The sequence below is a fragment of the Kryptolebias marmoratus genome, linkage group LG17, assembly GCF_001649575.2.
Source record: "Kryptolebias marmoratus isolate JLee-2015 linkage group LG17, ASM164957v2, whole genome shotgun sequence".
Classification (NCBI taxonomy): Eukaryota; Metazoa; Chordata; class Actinopteri; order Cyprinodontiformes; family Rivulidae; genus Kryptolebias; species Kryptolebias marmoratus.
The window spans coordinates 20,776,247-20,796,688 of NC_051446.1; positions in this window are offsets into that span (position 1 = coordinate 20,776,247).

Consider the following 20,442-nt stretch of genomic DNA (forward strand, 5'->3'; position numbering starts at 1 on the left):
TCTGACCTTTGACCCCATGAACCTTGAAATCAACAGGCATCATCTCTGACCCCTGAGGTGTCCAGCTGTGCAGTTTGACGTTCCTCCATCCCACTGTTGGAGCGTTAGAGCACAAAGTCAGCTGTGATGTTGACCTTTGACCCCACAACCTTGAAATCAGTCGTGATCACACTTGACCTAAGAGGTGTCCAGCTATGCAGTTTCATTTTCCTCCGTTACATGGCTGCATAGTTAGATCCCAACCTAGACCTTTGACCCTGTCACCTCAACAGTGAAATCAACGGTGATCACCCTGGACCCATGAGGTGTCCATTCTTGTTATACAGCGGCAGAGTTAGAGCACAGGCTGATCTGTGACCTTTGACCGGATCACGACTAAACTTTAATCACCTGTTCTTTGTAACGGGTTTGACGTTTCCTAACAATTTCATGAGTAATCTTGTCCACAGACAGACAGACAGACAGACAGACAGACAGACAGGCAGGCAGAAAACATGACCTCCTTGGCAGAGTTAATTAAAAAAAAAAAACAGCAGTCTTTGAAGGAATACACATGCCAATGCCAAAGTTAAGAACAGAGATCTTGATTGATCTGATAGCCCTCAAAACATATGATGGGAGTGACTCTCAGTTACTACCACGCCAAACTTCAGCTCAGTATCTGAACAACTGACAGGATTACAGCCATTTAGACTCCAAAAATGAATCAGCTGTAGACGTACATCCAACAATTACTTGGAGAGTATCTCTAAAATCCGTCCAGTGGTTCATGAGATATTTCACAAACAGGAAAACACACACAGTCAGATGCTGGTATTTACACTATCGCCTGCCTTTTTGGGTTATTATAACAATGAATATATGTTTGCTCTGATCCAGAAATAGGAGTAGCCACTAATGCCGTCATTCCTTTTTCAAACCCAGTGAACTTCGATGAACAATACAGTACAAGTCAGTTGTACTTAAACTGATGGTAATCCTACAGAAGCAATAAAGTTCTCCAGTGTGAGTGGTATTCTCAGAGAGAGCTTGGTGTAGATAAAAACCAAGAGATGCTGCATTGTTATTATCTGCTGAGGCCAGGCTTTGAGGGGAATGAGGGCTGCTGCCATTCTTACAGCTCCGAGGCTCTGTATTTCTTCACCCGGACTGCTGAGAATAAGAAAAGATGTATTTATCTGGTTCTGGACAAAACTGTAATGTTCTCTAAGTTTCACCGCAATTCATTGGGTGGTTGTTTAAATCACGAATTGGAGCTGCGCAAAAAGTCAAACAATCGCCTAAATGTCATCTGAAAACCAAAGATGTTTGTTTTGGTGTTTCAGGAAAAAAAAATGTCAAGAACGCTCTAAATCATGGTCACCTGAACCAAACGTTTATTTCACTTTAGGTGCAAAACTTTAACCCATTAAAGAAAAGTATGAAAATGGGATGTTCTGTTGAATACATTATAGTTATTAGTAATTAGTACTTTATTAGCAGTGATATCAGTCTTAGAATATGGAAAAAGGGGAGGAGTCCTCCTCAAGGCTAGGCTAATGGCTTGGGTAACTGCTAGGCTAACAGCTAGGCTAATGGCTTGGATAACTGCTAGGCTAATGGCTAGGCTAACAGCAAGGCTAATGGCTTGGGTAGCTGCTAGGCTAACAGCTAGGCTAATAGCTGGCTAAATGATGGCCCATATACATTCTGGTGTGAAAGAGCGCTACATTAGCTAATATTAAACCCCTACACTTGTCCATGGCACTGTTTGTTTCGTTAGTCGCTGTTTTTCTCAGCTGAAAACCAAAAGTTTACACGACTCCCGGCAAACATTCGGCAGCCTCGGCACCATCGGTCTATCTAAACTCGTGGTCTATCCTCAGCACATCTGCATAGCAACACGGCTGTTTGGTTAAGAAATCAGCGGCAAATCCAGCAGTGCCATGCTAAAGGTTTCGTATTAACTAGTGCATGTTGGTTTTAAGAAAGACTTTTTTATAAGCCCGAAAAAAAACCCCAAAAAATGGCCCTGGTTTGGCCTAGCCTGGAGGAAGACTTCTGCCCTCTTCACCATGCTCTATGACTGATAAGGTAGTAACTACTGACAACTACTAAACTGCAAAAATCACCAGATTCTCCACTTTAAGGGTGGCTAACAGTTTTTCCTTTTGATAGTTGTTAATATGAGTCAGAGCTAAACTCGGTCAGTGGGAACTATTCAGGCAGAGCTCTGGGCACCAAGTCTCAGCCCTACGCCGTCACAAGTTTTCGACTAAAGAGTTTGACATGAGCTTTTTAGGTAGAAATGAGTCAGAGCTGGCTGACAGCTGGCAAGGAGGCAGGGCCAAAGAGGAGTTACTGCCATATTAGAGCAAAGCCGGCGTTGATGTCAATCAGACTGAAGATCCTCAGAGGAGATGGAGATGAGATTTAGTCAGAGAAAATAGAAAAAGAAAAGGCTCGTTCTGGAAATAAGTGGGAGTTTATGTCAGGAACGGAGTCTCGCTTTCACCGAGGAAGCAAGGAGCCGATGACGAAGGAGGAGATGAGTGGAGTCTTGGGTTGCGTCAGAGTGGAACCGACCAGATAATTGCTGGAAGGGAGCCAGCACGACGCTGCGGGAGTCTGAAGGAGGAGCGGCAGCGCCAGGGACGGGCAGAGATTTGGAGAAAGTTTCTTAATCCTTCTGACTCCTGAACGATGGGTTGGTTTCAGACAGTTTCAACACCGTGAGGCTGATAAAAATAAAGCGTTTTTGTCAGTTGATGCGTTGGACTTGGCAGGAAGAATAGCATGTTTATAATCACAAAAAAAGGGGAATCTTGTCACCTGCAGAGTATTTTTGCTTTGGTTTAACTCCAGATCGTTTCAAGTTAAGAAACGACAGAGTTATATTGATCAAACCTCGAAAATATCTCAGAATACATGTTATGACTCACTCTCAGCTACTACTACACCAAATAGTAGTTCTAAAACTTACAGTGCTGGCTGCTGTCGATTAGCTATGGCGGCCATTTTGAACTGAACTGCCTCCAAATGGTAATCAGTTGTAGACGTACATCCGGTGATTACTTCCATTAAAATCCACTCTGTGGTTCGTGAGATATTTTCGTCACAAACATGGACAAAGATCCAATCGTCTGCTTCACCTCTTGGCAGCGGGTGATAATTTCTTTTTTTGGTGCAAATAAGTACTAAAGATTTTCTCTTTTAACTGATTTAACTGCCGTGTTTTTTATGAAATCAGTCATTGCACTAATAAAGTCACTTGCAACGTAGCTGATTGACGAATTTCAAACAGGGTACTTGATCTTCACGTCCAATTTTTTAAGAGTTAGCCTCCAGCTCCTCAAAGAACTCCCGACCCTCTGAACTCCCGCTGGTGAAATCTTCTCAGCTGTTTTCTAAAAGCAAGAAGAGTGTCGTTTCCGTCAAAAGATGGATAGTTTTCACCCGTTTTATCCCGTTCACTTGAAGATAATCCGTATTTTGAACTGTAAAGAGCCCTGAAATGTCACCAGACGCCGAATCTTAATAACGTCTTCTCTCCGAGTCCTCAACGGTTGTTTCTTAGATTATCTCTGCGTTGTTGAGCTGGAGCTCGTAAAGCCCTTCACTGAAGTCGTGTTGAGCTTTCTTACCTCCTCCTTCCTCCCAGGTCAGGTCAGTCCTTTTTAATCTCTCAGTGTTTTTTCACTGAGGAATCTCAAGGTCCTTTTGCTCAATGACACCTCACACTCAGAGCGCTTCATTTTTGTGTTCCTCCTCTTGGGTTGATCGATGCTGCGTTCAGGGGCCTACTATGCTCTGAGTGTTTTTCATACAGATGAAAGGCGCCTAAAATGGGCTGCTTTGTGACGAGCTCTTGGTTGTAGAGCTTCATTCAGCGCAGACAAAAACATCTTTGGACCCATTCAAGTTTTCTGCACTTGATTATTTTTTTTCCTGAGTCATCCTATTATAAATTTCGTTCAGCTTATTATCCAACAATAATGACAAAAAGAAATGTTCCTTTTCTTTTTTTTTGATTAACTCGTTTCGAACCTAAACTAGTTAACTGTAACACAGCTCTAGCTGTATGCGCTTCCATTAAAAGTTGAATAAAATGGTTTTCCAGCTTGTGTTTAAATAAAATGCTGATCCTAAAGGCGTAAACCCGTCTGTTTACAGAAGACATACATTAAATGTAAACAAAACACACTACTCTTTTAAAACATTTGTTTAACCCTCAATTCATCCATTTGATTTTGCTTTTTTGGGATTGGGCACAGCAGGAAGGAATTGTTGACATTTATTGGTATTTTTACACATTAGGACAAACGTAAAGACCAAAAACTTAAACTATGTCAGCTTATAGGAATCCTTTCTAGATATTTTGTGGAATTTAATCAGTATTCCACTTTCAAATCATAAAAAATTTCAATAAATTGTTAGTTTGAGCATACTAATTAGGCCAGTTTGTTGGATATTTAACTGAATTTCTTTTAATAAAGGCAGAAACTTTCATTTACTTCAACTTGCAGCATTTTTTTAATCCAGTCAAGCCTTTACTTGTTGTCAGAACAACTGGCAACTAATAATCTGCGGTATGTGTCCACATTTATATAACGCCTTGTTTAACCTCAGCCCTTTCACATGAACTCATACAGGGTTTTTTTATATTTTATATTTTACTCTAAATGTTCTCACTCATCCAATAAGCATAATGGGGTAGTGGGGGGAACAGGTTCAGGAGGGAAACCCAGACCTCCGTCCTCCCAGCGACACACTCCAGCTCCTCCGGGGGGGATCTCAAGGTGTTCCCGGGCCAGAGAGAGTACATGATCCTTCCAGCCTGTTCTGGGTTTTCATCAAGGCGGAGGGAAGGCGCCCAGGAGGCGTCTTAAGCAGACGCTCAAACCACCTCAGCTGACTCTTTTCAATGAGGAGGAGCTGGATGACGACCCCTCGCTCTGTCTCTGAAACCACAACAACCTCCAACCCCCCCCTCACCGCCTTACTGGACAATCAGGACTTTAGGTGGAAATGAATAAGAGCCCTGTTCGCATTTTTATGGACTTGTACTTTCTAAGTATTTCTAATAACAAGTGATTGTAATTAGCACTTCATGAAAAAATGTCAAGACGAGTGTTAGTGGGCCTTTAGCAGGCCAACCGCCTGAGGAACGGATCTGTTGAACATTCTGGTAATTCTTGATTTGATTGAGCAGTGATTTCAGGAGGTTAAACAACAAACACCTGTCACACCGTGGTGCTAACAGACGGCGATAGCTCCAGTGGTTAAAGGCAAAGTTTTAAAACCATCACTTTGTTCTCAGACTACGTGTTGGGAACGACTCATCTGCTACCACAGCACGCTTCAGGTGAGCATCAGTAAAAACTGACCGAATTTAAAAAAAAAAAGTTTTGTTATTCAACTCTTTGCACCACTCCAAATGGGTCAAATGTCACGAGTCCACATGCTTCCATGTTTCGTCAGTCTACTTCAATTTGTAAAAGTGCTCCTTTAATTAATGCAATTAGTTGGAGATTATTGTGCCCTCCTGTACATACTGCAGCGCAACTCGTACAAAAAGAAAACCTTTGACTTGAAGTCACGTTTAAACAGGCTGCTTTTCGCCTTCTTTGTATTTTATACAGGTATTTTTACGTGTAGTTAAATAAAATTTACACACTGGTGCTTGAGTAGAATATTTAGCTCTTCTTTGACTACTGCTCAGAACAAAAGGTTGTGTTTAAATAAGGAAATATAATATATATTATTGTGCTGAAGCTCATAGTGAAGGATGACCATCACCAGTCAGGCTTTCACGGCGAAGCGATCAGACACACAGTACTCTAAAGTACTCGACATCCCATTTGGAAAAAAGTCTAAAAGTGGCGTGATAAGTTTGTGATTGTGAAAAAAGCAGGACTTTTTATCAGAGCAGACAACCTTGCCTCTCGTGGCACGGAGCTGTGTGTGTGTAGAGAAAACCGGCGTCTTATTCTGGAAATCTGGTTTGGGTGAAAGCGAAGACCTATTTCTGAGCACACGAGTGACTCGAGGAAAACTCTGTGACCCAGTCGGAGCGCGAACCTGAACCCACCATAGAGCGTCGACGGAGGAACCAAAGGAAGTAAAAAAAATAAATAAACCCAAATCTCCCTGAGCATGAATGTTTCTGCTGAGAAAAATGGTAAAACCTCTCAAAAAAGCTTTTCAGAGACTTTAAAATCATTTCTGAGAAAAGTGCAGGTTGTCACAGATACAAATATGTTTTGTCAAATAATTTTTCGTTCCTGCTTTTTGGAAAACAACCGGATAATCTGGTTTTGCCTCAAACATTCAGGAGATTTCTATGAAGATGTTTTACAAATAATCAGACTCTGCTGTAAGATCAGATTGAAACCTGACAAAATATGTCAGAGTTTGGGGGATATTTTTATTTTCCTACAATTGAAAAGAAAACCTGGTTTCCTTAAAACAATCGAGTCTCAAATTTTACCATAAAGTTATTGTATCGGCAATACTTATTAAGTTTTTTTTTTTGCAGTCAGAGATTAGCTTGATTCCTTAAAACTGCACTTCCGTTACCAAACAATGTCTCCTTAACGTGAATGAATTCATACTGAGCGCATTACTTAAGAAAATCTAAAAGAAAACAACACAAAGGAAAGCCAATGCTCAGAATTTAGCAGAATCAAGTTTTCTTTTTTCTTACTGAGGCTGTTGATGAGAAGGTTCCACGAATGAAACTTGTTCTTTTGGTGTTATTTAATTCAACATATCTCTACACCAAAACAGCAGAAGTCGAGTAAAACGGACGCCAGCTCCTCCGGTCGGGCCTTTAAGGTTCCGTCACCTGAAGGACTCAGACACTTATTGACATTTCATTATATTTTGAAGGCAGTTCGTCCATTTTTAACACCCAGTCCATAGGCTTTTTACCACTGGCTGGGGGCTCCCGTCCACCTTCCTGCCGTCGTCGTCTTCTTTGTTTTGTTTCATGGTGACAGTGCGAGTAATAGGAGCTGAAGCGAAAAGGCACAAATGGAATGGAGCCAGTTGGGGGGGCTTTCTATGATGAGGTGGCCATGACTGTGTGATGGGTCAGATTGGAAATTTAGCCGAGCCACCAGGGAAGGTAATTGTTTTCCAGGGATGGCAAGGGTTACGTGGAGCGGGCTAAAGGAAGAAATAGGGAATGATAATGGAAACAGCAACGGCTGGGTATGTGTAGGTAAGCATCACGGAGCGCCATGCTCTCCTCCTCTTCCACTTCTGTCATTTGCACCCCTCTGCTCCTCCTCCTCCTCTTCCTCCTCCAGCTCCTTGTCCTTATCAGATAAGTGGACGCCTTCGTTTCAAAAGTGCCACCAAACACCTCCATGTGTGCGCTCATGTGTGCTACCCCGAGCGTGTATGTTTTTTTGTGACAGTTATGGGAGCTTGTCATTGTGCAACCCCCCCCCCCCAGATCAATGGAGCACAGTTGCCTAGCAACCTGCTGATCGGGAGGCAGGAGGCGGGCAGGGGGGGTGGAGAAAGGGGGGAGAGAGAGAGAAAGAGAGGGAGGGAGCGGCATAACATTAGAAATGAGAGGGAAGAGAAGTGGGTGAGATCAGCAGTAAAGAATGCTGTGGTTGGATGACAAGAAAGAGGACCAAAGACAGAAGAGCTTAGCGTGTCAAATCTGTCTTTGTGTGTACAGTAAGAGTGGGAGGAGGAGGCGGGAGGTGTGAAGGGAGGTGTGAGAGCACGAATCGTCCACATGTGTGTGGTTGTGCGGCAGCAGTTTGGGACCGATGACTTGACGTTGATACTATCGCGCAGAAATAGGACATCAAAGTGCTGCCATGGTGACGCCAGCAGCGCAGTTCCTCTCATTTGGCTGCTGATTTAATTATCTTTATCTTAAAGGGGAACAAAGTGGTTAAACGCAGTGCGTTAGTAGGGAGCGGTGGTGGAGATAAACAGCGGGAGGTGTGTGTGTAGTGTGTGTGAGAGAGAGAGAGAGAGAGAGGGAGAGAGAACCTGGAGGGAGATGAGTTTGGACGGGGAGAAGGAAGAAATGAGGAGAGCAAGGACAAGGAGGATGGAAAGACGGATGGAAGCGAGTCTGATGATCAGGTGTTGGTCGCCCTCGTGAGAGATGCACACATATGCTCCGAATCGTCTGTGATATTTGCATATCCTCCCTCTCCCTGCCCACGATGACAGGAGGAGCGAGGAGGAGGAGACAAAGGGGTGTGAGGGGAGGATAGGGATGTCATTATGAATAAAAAAAGCGAGGGAGAGGAGGTGGTGGTGGTGGGGGGTAGCTGTACATCCCGGAGGTATCCTCTGTGACTGAGTTAGAATAACATGTGGCGGCAGAGTGGCTGTTAAACTTTATGGAGGATTGAAAATGGACAATTAGCATCTCAACGATCTCACTGTCACCTGGAACGTTCTCCCCTCTGTTGTCATAGTAACCCTCCTCTCCCTGCTCCTAATTCACGTCCCCCCCCACCCCCACCCCGTCTTTCCAACGGCCTGAGTGTTTAAGCCCTGCTCGCACAGACACGCAAATGGGGCACTCACTTCACGGGCGTGATCGATACAAACTCCATTTTGTCTGCGTCAAGTCTGGTGGTGGTGGGGGGGCAGTTTTTTCATTCAGGGAAATCTTAATGCCTCAGTCTGCGATGATCCTGAACGAGGAGGCGGGAGGCCAATTTCCAGAAGGCCTTCTGTTCTCCTCGCCCTTTGGATGAAACGGAACGTCGGTCGGCCATCGCCCGACTCCTTCACCTTGTTGCAGGTGATTGGGAGCAAAAACCCAAATATAAATTTAAAAGCCCCAGGTTTGTACAACACCAGTAATGTCTCGGAGGAAACGGAGGTGAGGGGGGGGGTGTTGAGAGGAGTACAGGCAAAAAAAAACAGCCAGAGGGCAGAAAGTCAGAACTTTAATAAATCAAAAGGGGGCTAAAAAAACTGTAAAAAACAACTTTTTATAATAGTTTAGTTTATTTCTTGCTTACATGGAGAACTTAGGAACATTAAGGGCCGAGCTCAACTTGAAGGAATGCATGTCGCCCGCCGCCTTTCATGCTTCAGACAGAGATCAGCTTATTTTGGAAAAGGACTGAGATAAACTGAAGCTACTTTGATCAAATCCTGAAATCTGCAAAGATCATTTGTTCCCTCTTAAACAGGGTCCTCTTTAAATGTAGCCTCACATAGCAATAATAACCATGTTTTGATTGTCCCATGCATTTTAGAGTATTTTACAGTTTTACAGTTTTGTGCCTCAAGTTTGTATTTCTTGCAGGTTTCATGTGTATTTAGGAGCCAGATGTCAAAGACAAGTCTCCATTTTCTGAAATGTTATGGACAATAAAGTTAAATCGAATTGAATTGAACTGAAAATAACATTGTGTACAATCTCACGCCATATGTCACGTGATGTTTGCAAGATACGTCAGCACTTGGAGGGTGTATCGTGACTCACTGTCAGCTACTACCGCGGCCAGTTTTAGCTCAGTACCTGTAAATTTAGCTGACGCGTAGCCATTTTGTTTTTGTTTTTTTTCTAAGGTCAGTTGGCTCTGGCCGCCTCTTTGATTTGTCTTGGCTCCAAAAGTTAATCAGCTGTAGATCTACATCCATTGATTGCCTTCTGAGAGTTTCATTAAAACCCATCCAGTAGCTCCGGAGATCGTTTGCCAACAGTACAGATGGAACGAACACATGCACACACAGACAAAACACTATCACCCGCTTCAGGCGACAGGTGATAATGACCGTATATGAGGCCAGGATGACGACAACACAAGAAACTCGCAATAAAACAAAGAGGAGCAGTTCTATATGCGCTGTGGGATAATTACAGATGTGTTGCAGGTGTGGTGATTGCTAAATTAGGGCCAGGTGAGCAGAAAGGGCGGAGGTTTTTGTTTTTTTTCTTTCCTTTCTGCCTGATCTCTTAAGTCACACGCCACCAGCTGGTAATGGGGTTGCCAACCGCCAATAAACATTAAAAGCAGAAGAAGAAGAAGAAGAAGACCTCAATGTTTCAATAAAACAAACGGCTGACTGAAAAGGAACAGACATCACTGTGTTCATATCAAAGTTACTCTGATTTCATAGTATTTCAACATTCATGATTTGTCTGGGTTAGAGATGTCTCCTCCCAGCAAGAAGGTTGCAGGTTCAATTCCTGACCTGGAGCCTTTCTGGGTGGAGTTTACATGTTCTCCTTGTGCTCACCTGGGTTTACTCCAGGTACTCTGGTTTCCTCCCACCGACCAATAACATGCATGTTAGGTTCATTGGCAACTCCAAAATTGTCCCTACATGTGTGTGTGTGAATGGTTGTTTGTCTCATTTGTCTCTATGTGTCCCTGTGATGGACTTGCGACCTGTCCAGGGTGTCCCCTGTCTCTCGCACAGTGACTGCTGGAGACAGACTGCAGCTCCCCGCGACCCGGGAAGCAGAAGCGGGTAAAAAGAAACTGGATGGATGGATTTACGGTATATGCACTCGACAAATAAACATTGCAAACTGCAAACGTTATAATCTCCAAACAAATAAAACAATCTGCCAATAAACACCCCAAACATCTGTGTCTTTATCCTCGGGTCTCCTGGATATGATGCTGATGATGAAGCGGAAGTTTTCACTCAGAAACCCTGAAAGCTCCAAATGTTTGCACATTCATGCGATGTATAAAATAAAACTGTGGTCCGCTTGTGGTTTGTGCATTCATACTCTGCAGGTGTACGTGTAGCCCCAGGCACCGGAGCGCTGAAGGGTTATTCGCGCGCGCCTTCGCAGCTAATTTGACATTCTGGAGGCCACGAGGTAACGGGGCCAGAAGTGCAGGTAAGAGGTGACAGCATGTTCCTTGTTACTGGTTTGCCTGTTCATTATCCACTCTGTGTGGCTGGCCCGCACACGCGAGCCGCTCTGACCCTTGACCCCCAGCTGTGGGGCACGGCGGGCCGCAGGCTGTCACCATGACAACCGGTCAAGATTTACTCTCGGTTTGGAGCACACGGAAGGAAATCAGTAGTGGGATCTTAAAGGGACTCACTGCAATGTCGTGAAAAAAAGAAAAAAAGAATGAAAGTAAAAAAAATACATATAATTTGTTCCTCGTATTGACGGCTAAAGTGTCCAACATGTGTTTGTTTACATACAGAAACAGCCGAAGTGACTGAAAACGGAAAGAGGAGCTGTTTGGGGAGGAAAAGGTTTGTTGATTTCGACGTATTCGCACATGTTTACATGCTGATGTGCTGAATGAAGTACCGTATTTTCTGGACTATAAGGCGCACTTAAAAGCCTTCAGTTTTCTCAAAAAACGACATATTTTATACTTGACGCTTACGTTGGTGCAGTATTGTCCAAAAAAGTCGGGGCTGTTTTGTTACGCCTAATGCGCCTTATAGTTCGGTGCGTCTTATATACGACAAAAGTGCGCCCTATGTTGCGGAAAATACGGTACACAGATAAACCTCAGGCAGATCTGGCCAAGTGCTTTGTTTACATTGAGCGCGTACCTGCATTTCAGAGTTGCCGATCGATACGTTTGTGAAACTGCCGCCGTGAACTCCGTCAAACAGGTGCCATCTGATGTAGCTCAGAAGAACCTGCTTTTTTTAATGGGTGATTTCATAGTTTGCAGTGAGTAACTTCAAATTTCCACATGCAAGCAAACTCAGCGTCACACACACACACCTACCTTCTTCTTTGGCCTTCTCACACACACACACCACCAGACAGGCTTTGTTTGGTCCTTGTCGGTCACTCTCCATCTGCTGGTCAGATGATCAATGCTAATGCACGCTGAGAGTCCTAATGACACACAGATCCATACACAGATGGACTGCACGTTTGCTCCGGCGAGCGTGCGCGTTGGTGAGGGCGCCTGCACCCACGCGGGCTAATGCTATTTGTGTTTAGAAATTGCAATCCTCTGATGAGGACAGGTCGGCAGTATTGTTATAAATGAGAGTGAGATTGCAGGGAGGTGACCTCTCCCACCTCGCGCGCTCGTGCGCACGCACACACACGCTCGCGTGGCTGTTTGCACTATTGGCAAGCGGAATTAGTAAATGTATGAGTTACACAGAAACTCATTACAACACGATTAGAGACAAACCTCCCATTTAATCACATTTAGAAAAGGGTGGGTGCCTGTCAAACGCACTCACACACACACACTAACTCACTTACGCACATGCGCCGATCCACGCTCATACTTAGGCAGAAACGACCCTTTTTTCTGTTTGACAGCAGGGATGTCTGACTGACTCATAAAAAAAGATGCTCTTATAATTATGATCTCTCACCGCTGAAGTAAGTGTAGTAAATGACACCAGGAGTTTTTCCACTTAAATATAAGCCCACCTCTGGCATCGGTTTAACTCTAAAAGATCATATGTATCATCTCCAGCCACCGAAAGATGAAGGCGGACGCTAATGCGTTTGCCCACGTCTGTCTTTGTCTGTTATCAAAATATCTCATGAACCTCTGGACCAATTTTGGCAAAACTTGCAGAAAGTAATCACTGGCTTTACCCCTACAGCCAATTAGCTTTTGAACTCAATCCAATTCAAAATGGCCGCCACAGATAACTGACTGAATGAAACACAAAAGTGTTAGTCATCGGATTTGACAAAAATGGAGCTAAAATTTGGTGTGGTAGTAGCTGAGCATTAGCCATAACTTATATTCCAAGCTTTACACTTTGTTTGGCATTGTTGCCTAAAACTTTGGCGTTAAATGTCGGGTTTAACCCTGTCTGTCTGTTAGTAAAATATCTTCTGAACCGCCGGACTGATTTCAATGAAACTCTCAGACAGCAATCAGTGGATGCACATCTACAAGTCATTAATATCTGGAGTCAACCCTATTCAAGATGGCCACCGCAGCATATCAACATTAGCCAACACAGAAATGGTTACAACCCAGTCCGTTTTACAGATACTGAAGTAAAATTTGACATGGTAGTAGCTGAGAGTCACTTTCTTTGAGCACTATCTACATATACCACATGACATTATTTTCAAGGTTCGACCAAAAATGTCTACAACTTCCTCATTTTTCAACAAACAGTAAGATTATCTTAGCTTCAAACCTGCACGAAAGGTACGCTAATCCTCCCCTTCCTTCCACGTTGTCACCATCCATAACCTGAACTACCCCAGCTAGAGCTCGGCTCCGAACACAGAGGCATGAGCTGACAGAAATATGGACGCTCACGTACCGGCCGGATGCTGACAGGCCGGGTTTTATTTTTGGTTGAGCGTTCTCTCCGCTGGCAGTTCAGACACACATTACCAGCGCTCCTGAACACACACGTCCGGTATACATAAAAGGGAATATGTGTACGCACGCATCCACGCGCACATACGCCGCGACCTTCTCTGTGCTGAGTCGGCAAAGAGTCAGGGGTCAGTGCTCGCTGTCAGCCTGTCAGAGCGAAGGAGAGGAGGAGGAGGAGGAGGAGGAGGTGAGAAGAGGCCAAGAAAGACAAAATGTGCTGAACGGAGCGCCTCTGCCTCATTGTTCAATAAGGACTAACGCAGAAAGCAGCAGCCTAGGTCTGTCTCGGGTAATGTAATGGTTAAAACGCTCACGCCATAATGCGGGCAGAGGAAAGGGGTCCCTGCCCCAAGTTGAGGAGTTTAAGTATCCGGATTGGTGCTGCGTCTGCAGCGATACAGGCGCCGTACCGATCTGTCGTGGTGTAAAGAGAGCTGAGCCAAAAGGCCCGGCCGATCTATATTCCTGCCCTCACCTGTGGTCCCGAGCTTTGGGTAGTGACCGAAAGAATGAGTCCGCAGCTACGAGTGGCCGAAATGAGTTTTCTCCAGAGAGAGTGTCCGGGCTCTCCCTTAGAGATAGGGTGAGAAGCTCGGTCCTCCGGGAGGGACTCAGAGCAGAGCTGCTGCTCCTCCGCATCGAGAGGAGCCAGCTGAGGTGGCTTGGGCATCTGGTTAGGACGTCTCCCTGGTGACGTCCCACCGGGAGGAGACCCAGGACACGATGGAGGGACTATGTTTCTTGGCTGGTATGGGAACGCCTCGGAATTCCCCTGGAGGAGCTGGCCCAAGTGGCTGGGGAGAGGGAAGTCTGGGCCTCTCTGTGGAAGCAGATGGATGGATGGATGGACGGACGGACGGATGGATGGATAAGTTGATGGGTGGATGGACGGATGGCGTTGTGATGCATCTCCCAGGCTGACGATGCATCACGTCACGCCGCGATGGCTCCAATAGAAGCGGACAACGCCGTGTCGAGCCTCCAACATGGCTGACCAGCTCAGACCAAACCGTCCTGAATCCGTTCAGCAGAACTAAAAGTCCCCTGAGCTCTGCTGCCGCAGCTTTCGAACTTATTGCAGATAATTATACACTCCGCTGCGGGTCTGTCAAGCGAAAATAACGCCCACAAAACGGGAAGAGTTGGGATTTAGCCGTCACATTTGCAAGACTGCGTTTTTTTTTTTCTTTAAACAGTGATCATATTTATAGATCGTTTCCACTGAGAGGAAAAGGCTGAAGATGGTGTCAAGTAGCTGCCGTTAGCGAAATATCTCATGAACAACTGGATGAACTTTACTGAAACTTGTGGAAACTAATGATTGAAAATACGACTACAGCTCTTTAACTTTTGAGATTAAACCTAATCAAGATGGCTGCCGAAGCTAAGCAACCTTAAAAAAACTACAAAAAGTTCTTCAACTTAGTCAGTTTCAAATATATTGAGCTGAAATTTGATGTGGTAGTAGCTGAGGGTCATTCGCAACACATACTCTGAGTGTGACATCTCCAGATATTGTCTGTCTGTCTTATTACTCCACACGTCTTGTTTGTTCACACAAGACGGTTTTGCCGCGTTTCTACGGCGCTGGGCTCCCGAGGAAGAACGTTATTATTTGTTAATACCATTTGGTCAAAAAGATCAGCCTGGCACAGGAGGAGCGGCGAAGGAGCGGCGAAGGAGCGGAGGAGGAGCGAGGCAGCTGTGGTGTTGTGGTCAGCAGCCCAGTGGAGAACCAAGTGCTGATGTTGAGATGGTTTCCATAGTAACACCTCCTCCACCCCGACTCCTCCTCTTTCTTCAGCATTTCACTCACACCCGGGAGAACGCAGAGAAACGTGCGCTCTGCCTTCCCAGCAAGCCCCCCCCCCGCCCCCATCCTCGGCAGACGTGCCTGCGGTCCAGCCCCTTCCAGTTTCACGTCTGTCGCTCGGATCGGGTTGAGTCTTCGGGGCTCCGGCTGTGTGGTCACGCCTGCTGGACTGCCGGAAGCTGCCTCTCGCCGCACAGCGCCGGGCGGGCTTTTAGATCCATCTCTGAAAGAAAGACCACTGTGCAAAAACCAGGAGCAAAAAAGAAAGTAAAAAAAAGTGCCGCCGCCGTTCAGAGTGCGTCTGCTGTGACATCAGGGTTTTGTTCTTTCCAGGGCACCCTCCGCCGTCAGCTCCACAGCTCCAAGTGTTGGCGGGAAAAGGACACTTTGTTTTGGAGAGGAAGGAGAGCGAGAGCACTTTGGTGACAGATAAACACATAAGCTGTGAAAGGGAAATGCTCAGGGGAGCAACCAAACCCCCCCGAACTGGGACGAGCACAGCTGGAGTCCCTCCTGAGAGAAGAAAACAAAAAACTGCAGATCAGCCTGCTTTGAATCGTGAAGAATCCTACGTTTAGAATGAGCTGCAAGAAAGTGCTTCTGACTGTGACGTCATCGTCATACTGAACAAGAGTCAAACACCAGATCTGAAAACATCAGGAAACCTCTCAGTAACCCCAAAACGACTGATCAGCTCCTTCCTGTTATTTAATCAAAGGCCTGCAGTCCGGCTGCTGCCTTTCCCGCCCGAGTTTTGAAATAAGATGTTGAAACGATGGAGCTGTAGCCGTCCTGGTCAAACGGAGTTGATGTCGAGGCGGACGAGGTGTAGAGGAGGCAGGTGGGGTGATGTACGAGAGCGGGGGGCGATGGTCCAGTCGGGATTACCCTCCTGGAGATCAGAGCTACTCATACAACCCGCTGTTTGAGACGAGTTCAGGACATCCTGTGGGACAGCGACCGTCCTGCACACGTCCATCTTTTACCCTCAGGCAGAAGGGTCCAGGTCTATAGGTGCCAGGACCACCAAAAAGGCTTGTAGTTTGTATCTACAGGCTGTGAGGCCCCTCCACCATCTGATCGTTTACAGTTCTTCTTTCTTCTGTACTATTATTTTGTGTTTACACTGATCATCAGGGCTTTATTACTGTGTAGGTGTATGATGCTCCATCAAAGTTTCGTTGCTATTCGTAACTGTTGTTATGATGGCAATGACAGTAAAGTAAAGTAAAGTAAATTCACAAGCTGTCGTGTTTTTCCTCAACCGTTCTTTTGACGTTGTTTGAAGCTATCACATGGCGAGAGAAAATCGTACGGACTTAAGAGGAAACGCCTTCCCTTCAGTGACAACCCGATCCTATTCGCACCACAGGTGGATTTGTAGATTCGTCCGAAAGAACAAAAAGTGTATTAGGTTGTGTGTCATGGCTGCAAACACTTTACCGTAAGGGTTGGCAATTCAGCAAGTAAATAATGTTTTAAAGGCACACTTATATATGCTACATGTTCACATTCCTGACCTCGTATTTATCATTTAATCTAGCTGTGAAAGAACTATGGGATAAAAAGAATGGTCCAGTGTTTTGTATGCCAACATTCAACCTGCTCTCGTCGTGGCCGTTACGTTAATATTTACGTGTCATTTCCCACAGCTAGAAACGTTCCTTATTTTTCAAAAAAAGGACTTTCAGACCAAACCCGATGGAAAAAGTAAAACAAATCAAGGAAAACGGCCGACGAAATAAACCCAAACAACGACAGGAAATCAAGAGGAAGACCACAAAAATAATCCAAACACAGCAGATGTTGCCAAAAATCCGCGACATCTACAGGAGTTCTTTGTCCGTCACACCATCACCATAAAAGAGAGAGTCTTTGTGCTTTAAAGCAACCTTCACTGTAAAATCATCAATAAATTTACGACTCAAAGGTTTTGCAGTGAAGGAAAATGCAGCCAAGCAGCCGTTAACACAACCCTATCCCCTCAGCAGTTAGCTCTGAATGTTCATTTCACCCCCCTCCCCCCAGACTCATGAAAAAGACCAATCATTATTATCCTTAATTAAGATTCCCGGGCCTGTTGACCTCCTCAAGCTGACGATGAAACCCGGCTTGGACCTGATCGCCGCCCTGACCGTAAAGCCCCCTCCAGGTGAAGAACACTCATCTAAGATGTAAAAGTTCCACTATTTAGTCAAGGCGAACGTCATTTGTTTTTGTTTTGAGCCACCGAAATGTCGCGTCTGAGTGGCTTCACACTCCACATCTTGAAAAAGGGGGTTGTGTGTGTTTCAAAGCGAAGAGAAAAGTAGAGCCAAACGAAGCCGAGGAGGGTATTTTAAACCCAGTCGGTCCACGTTTCGCAGCTGCCGCCTTTATTTTGGCTCCCTAAAACCGTTCGCCCCCTCATTCTCAGTCAGACTGAGTCACAGGATGAGTTGGAAATCGTAAAAACATCGATCAGCGCCAGCTCTTATTGTTCGACTTTTAAAAACTTCTTTGACGTAATTAAAGATGTGAAAAAAACTAAACAAAAAAAAACACTCATTAATGTGTCATCGGTGCGCTGATTGTATAATTGCTTTAAAATAAGAGGTTGATCGTTTACTTTCTGCGGTTCCGTTGATAAGTTTTATTCCTCTTAGAGTACAGCGGTTCACCTGTGATGTCACCTGTTCAGCTCAGGTGTGGAGGAAGCGACGCAACGTGTTTGTTTGCTTTGGCTCTTCTCTGCGGGTGACTCTGCGTCCCGTTTGAAGGCGGCGTTTTGCTCCTCCACGCTGAAGCGCCGCTGAGCTCCTTGAATCCGGCCTCATTAGCCCCACGAGTCCTCAGAGACGAACACGAGCGCTCGTTCCACTGGTCGTTCTGATGGAACACTTCTGATAATGAAATGAATTTCTGCATGGGAAGTGTGTGTGTGTGTGCGTGTGGGTGTGCGTGTGGGTGTGTTCAGGGAAAGTGTATGCCCTCGGTGTGACAAAACAAACTGAATAGTTCTTAGAAGAATGTGCACATTTTGCCCCAACATTGCTCTTTTCCTCCAGCAACTAAAGAAGATGATAACAGTTAAAAAAAACAACAACACGGTTCTGGTTCCACTTCCTGCAAAGTGCCCCATTATTAGAGTGGGATCAACATTCGTCAGTAAATTAGCTGCATAAAAGGCACTGAGAGCACAAAAAGAAATAAAAAAAGACTAGTCTTTGGTTGTTGTAACAACTCTTCTTGTCTTAAAGTCTGTTTATTTGCCCTTAAATGGCGTCACGTTTGTTAGTAAAATATCAGGGTTGTTTAACCTCTTGGTGTTCACTGGATTGGACGGTTGGAGGCTGAAAAAACGAGACATGTTGTCAGTTTGACAGTTTACTCATCTAACAAACGGGGCCTCTGTAGCATGTGGAAGAACCATACACAGCCACAGCAGCCTGGCTCCGCCTCCTCTGCTGCTCCTCCTCCGCTGTGGGACGGTGTCCCATTCTACAACCAGCATTTCTGTTCTATTGCAGCTATTGTTCTGTTTCTTTTACCTTTTAGCTAGTGTTCTGCTCTTTGTAGCTTTTAGCTAGTGTTCTGCTCCTTTTAGCTAGTATCCTGCTCTTTTTAGCTATTGTTGTTTCTTTTAGCTTTCAGCTAGTGTCCTGCTCTTTTTAGCTATTGTTGTGTTTCTTTTAGCTTTTAGCTAGTGTCCTGCTACTTTCAGCTATTGTTCTGATTCTTTTGCATTGAAAAACTTGGTTTTAGCTTCTTCTTTAGCTCTTGTTCAGCTGATCTTCAGCTCAGTGTCTCCAGTTTGTTCTGTCCTGGTTGCTTTTGTCTTCATGGGACATTTATTCTGTCTCCTGTCCCCCACCCGTGTGTCCTCACCCAGCCCGGGTGCAGGGCGTGTGGGACTGTTTGTGTTCTCCCTTTTATTTCGGAGGACCGTCTCGGTTTCGTGCGCGCGGGGAGTGAGCGCCGTCGAAGGTGCTGCTGCAGCGCGCGGCCCCGCCCATCCCCTCTCTCTCTCCCACCCTCCCTCTGTCTCTCTCTCTCTCTCTCTCACGCACGCGTTCACACTTTCTCTCCCTCGCGACCACGTGACTCACCCTCTGCCGAGTCTGCCGCGAGAGCATCAGACTGCACCTTTTCCTCCTCAGAAAGACAGGAGGGGGAGAGAGAGAAGACAGACAGGCAGACAGAGAGACGGACAGAGGGACAGAGAGACAAGAGGGACAGGAAAACAGCTCCTTCCCGTCGCCTGGTCCGGTTCGGTTTGCTCCCTCCCTTTCTCTCGCAGACTCAAACATCCACCTCAGATGGGAAGGGGAGATCGATGTGCCGCGCACGGCACAGCTACCAAAGGGAAGCACGGGATGCGCGCGAGGTAGGTCGGTTTTTCCAGAACGCTTTGATGATAATCAGCCGCATCCATTCAAACAGCTGTCCTTATAAAAGGAAAAGTGTCTCTAAGCTGTAGTTAAGGCTCAGTTCGGGACTGAAGACCCGGTTCTGTCAGCTGCCAGCGAGGGAGGGGGAGGGAGAGGAGGGGGGGGAGGGAGGGGAGGTATGGCAGCAGATCGAGAATCGATAATTCAACCGCATTCATTCACCGCGTCTATCAATAACCGGGATGTTGCGCTTTTCGCCTTTTGAGGAGACCCGGAGAGGAGTGTGTGCGCGCGCCGGGTACCCGACCGTGCGTGTGTGCGCGCGTGTGTATGTGAGCGCGTTTGAAAACGGGCCGTTAATTCGATAAAGCGAGGCTGTTTGAGTCATCCGCCGCAGCGCACGCGCACGGACCTGCTCCTGTGCGCTCTCTGGTGATGGAGCCTCCGCCGGCGCGAGGCGGATGCCTACTTAAAACCAGGCACTAAAATAAAATAATAATAATCATAGGAGTAACAGATCCAGAGTGGCTGATCAAAGCGCGTCCGTGAGGCGCTCGCAGGTATGCCACCTGAAAATCTCCTGCGGCATTGTGTGCGCGCGCATGCTCACATGAGGCCATCACTAAAACGGGATGTGTGGAAGGAGTTAAAATGTTTATAATGTTTTTGTATTTGGTGACAACGTGATGTTTCTATGTGTGTGTGTGTGTGTGTGTGTGTGTGTGTGGAGAATCCATGAGAAGGTGTAATTTGAGATGAGGCTCAGCTTGAGTGTGTGTGTGTGTGTGTTGACCCTGGTTGATTGTGCCGTCTCTGTTCTCTCCATAGGTCGCTGGAGAGAGTGATGACGCGGCAGTGAAAGACACACACACACACCTCAGCTGCTCGCACACACACGTTTGCCCACACACACTTTAAGTCTTGCCCTACTAAGACAGGGAGGAGGTGGTTGGGGGAGAGAGAGAGAGAGAGAGGG